Raw genomic sequence first — 3828 nt, forward strand, 5'->3', positions numbered from 1 at the left:
GAAACGGCCCTGGTCACAACAAGTCTTGAGGCCGTTTACGCTGAATGTGACTACCACACAGACTGATCCCTTCCTAGCTGACCTCGGTAAGGAACCTCTCCCAGTATACAGCAGTGACGTGCAGTGAGGTCGATGGCTGGGGAGGCACTGGCCAGTGTGGATGCGTAAATTATGATGCAATGAGAGAAAGAAAGAGAGACAAAGAGGGAGGGGGCGGCTGGGGAATAGTGTTAGAGATCGGACAATGAAAGTGGGGTCACATAGTGAGAGGAATAGGGGCAGAGAGAGGCGTAATATAGCGGGTGTCAAAAACAGTACAAAGACAGAGCAATCACAAAGGGAGAGGGTCAGAGATAGAGACAGGTGGAGAGACTGAAGGGGGCTGTGGCTGTGGGGTAATACAGTCAAAGACAGGACAATAAGGACGATATTTAATTGATATATTGCGCCCGACCTCCAGTCTAAAGTGACGGGGCGATATTCAATTGTCCCCCGTTATCACACATAAAGTGACTAAACCCGACTAAAGTCATGGGCGCGATTGCGAAAAGTCCTGTTTGGGCGCCCAAACTGGTCATTTTTACGCATTCCAGTGAAGGCGGTAATTATGTGGCCACTCAAAAGGGGGCGTGCCATTCAATGTAGTTTACCACACCATATAACCCTCATACACATTATGCATCACAATAGTATGACCTCTTATACTATCTAGTACTGGTGCCCCTTTCACATCATACCACATGGTATGAGCCGAAATTCACATTATGCCACACGGTATGAGCAGAAATTCACATTATAGCACATGGTATGAGCCCAAAATTCACATTATGCCACACGGTATGAGCCGAAATTCACATTATAGCACACGGTATGAGCCAAAATTCACATTATAGCACACGGTATGAGCCGAAATTCACATTATAGCACACGGTATGAGCCCAAAATTCACATTATGCCACAAGGCATGAGCTGAAATATTATGCCACACGGTATGAGCCGAAATTCATATTATACCACACGGTATGAGCCGAAATGCACATTATAGCACACAGAATGAGCTGAAATTCATATTATAGCACACAGTATGAGCCGAAATTTACATTATAGCAAATGATATGAGACGAAATTCACATTATAGCACACGGTATGAGCTGAAATTCATATTTTACCACACAGTATGAGCTAAAATTCAGGGAGAGTGACAGCAGGGACATAGGGACAGGGAGAGTGACAGAGAGAGGGACAGCAAGAGCAAACAGTAGGGACTATGGAGAGAGAAAGGCAGCAGGGTAAAGTTACCTATTGAGCACAGCAGTGCGGAGGAGGCTGTGGTCTGCGATGCGGTTGATGAGGAGGAAGTGGTTGGAGCGGGGCGTTGGAGATGATGCGGAGGAGGCTGTGGGAGTTGGCGGAGGTGCAGAGGAGACTGAGGGTGGCGGTGAGGAGGCTGAGGGCGGTGGTGGTGCAGCGGAGGAGGAGGCAGAGGGCGGCAGCGGTGCAGCAGAGGAGGCTGTCACAGTGATGTGGATTTGAGAGGAGGGGTGGGGAGGGGCTAAACTTCTCTCTTCAGGCTAGGCCACTATCTAAGGCCGGTACTACAATTAGTCAGCCGCACTCATTATGGTTGATGAATGGCTGACTGTGGGCCCAGTGTGAGGACAGCGCACCTCCTCTCACGCCACAGTGACAAGTAGAGCGGCATACACCTCACAGCGGGGGACATAGAGATAGTGCATCGCCGCTGATTGATAGGGAGGATGCCCCCCTCCCCTCGCACCCATACCCGGGTTGCTGACAGACCAGTTAAAAGCATGCCCCAGCAAACTGTCTGCGCAGTGTTTGTAGTGTGACAGCTACCTGCTCCGCCTCCGAGCAGGCACCCAGCAGCTGTCACAGTCGGTGGGGAGCGAGTAGCCTGGAATCAGCGGGAAGATGGAGCTGAGAGACTCCGAGTGAGCAGCGGATCTCCGCGCAGGGGCAAACGCAGGATTTGTAAAGGGGGGTTTCCATCTGACAAATTTCCCCACTTTCTATGGGATATTTGCCGGTTGTTGAGATCCCGGCGGTCAGGATACCGACTCCGGAATCCTAACAACCAACAATGCCGCCAGCCGGAAACCCGGCGCAACAGGGCTATTCCACTCGTGGATGCCCACAGAGTGGCGAGCGCAGCAATCCCGCAAGGGGATTCTTATTGCTCAATGGAGGAAGCCGCTGTCAGTAATAAATACCGAACTCCTATCTACACCTCACTTCACTATGATTTTAGACTTCAGGTGCTATTAATATATTTATATCTCAGGGAGTAATTCAGACCTGATCGCTAGGCTGCGTTTTCTCATAGCCTGCGATCAGGTCTGAACTGCGCATGCTTATGCACCGCAATGCGCAGGCTCGTCGGATGACTGCACCGGGCATTGGTGCATAGCAACGGGATGGCGCAAAAAAAGCGATTGCGCAGGCGATCGCAAGGAGATTGACAGGAAGTGGGCGTTTGTGGGTGGCAATTGACCATTTTCTGGGAGTGTCAGGGAAAACGCAGGCGTGTCTGAGCATTTGCAGGGTGGGTGTCTGACGTCAATTCCGGTCCCAGACAGGCTGAAGTGATCGCAGCAGCTGAGTAAGTCCTGGGCTTCTCAGACACTGCACAAAATCAGTTTGTACAGCTCAACTACACATGCGATCACACAGTTGCACAGCGAAAATACCCTCCCCCGTAGGCGGCAAAGTATCTGAACACAGGACAGCAAAAAAACACTTGCGAGCGATTAGGTCTGAATTACCCCCTCAATCAAGTAGCCTACAGTAGTTTTACATATAGATAATTTTTATATTATCATTTACTCTTTATATTTAAATAATGTATTCAATTAGTTATGTTCCTCCCATTAGCTTTTCCTGGTGCTATTAAACTTGTCAATTTGGCTTGAAAAATGTGTATGTATATATATATATATATATATATATATATATAAGCTAAAAAATCAGGGAACATGTAGAAAAATGTTGGTACTGTATACCAGAGACGTGCAGTCAGGGAAGGCAGGGAAGGCAGTGCCTCCTCTGTGATTAATTATTACAATCATACAAAGAAGATACTTATGACACATATTCTGTGTCATAAGTATCTTCTTTATTTAATTGTAATAATTTGATGCATTTAAATGCATTTGGGAGGCACTGATAGCAGTGCCTCCCGTGGATAATGGGAACGGGGGCAGAGCAGGGGGCGGGGCCAAACACTGGGCTGTATAAGCCCATTCAAATAGATAGGGAAAGCAGCACTGAAAGAAGTGCCTCGCTGACAGGGACACCCTCCCCATGTCAGTGAGGCACCTGTGATTGGTCAGCGGATCCAATGCTGGATCCGCTGTCCAATCACCCACGCAACGCTGGAGGCGGAAGAGGCGGCGGGACCCAGCGGCTGTGACCGGCATTGGAGTGTCGGGGCTGAAGCAGGAGTGAGGGGTGAGTTAGTTTTCTATTTGTTTTGTCTAAAATGTCCCCGCAGTGCTCACCTCTCCACAGGGCCGCCCGCCTCCAGATCCCGTCCGTCTCTGCAGCCGTCCGCCTCCAGATCCCGTCTCTGCAGCCTCCGCTCAGACTGCTTGTTGTTGCCAGGCGTCCCGTTACTAAGCAACGGGCCAGAACGACAAGTGAGCCTCTCTCTCTCTTGTGCGGCTGTCCTCCTCCGCCGGCTCCAGCAGCAGCAGGTTCTCTCTCTCTCTCTCTCTCTCTCTCTTTCTCTCTCTCTCTCTCTCTCCTTTTCCCCCTCTATCAGGCAGGCAGCGGGCATTGGCGGCATCGGAGTGAGATGCAAATTAGTGG

This window comes from Pseudophryne corroboree, chromosome 10, assembly GCF_028390025.1.
Source record: "Pseudophryne corroboree isolate aPseCor3 chromosome 10, aPseCor3.hap2, whole genome shotgun sequence".
NCBI lineage: Eukaryota > Metazoa > Chordata > Amphibia > Anura > Myobatrachidae > Pseudophryne > Pseudophryne corroboree.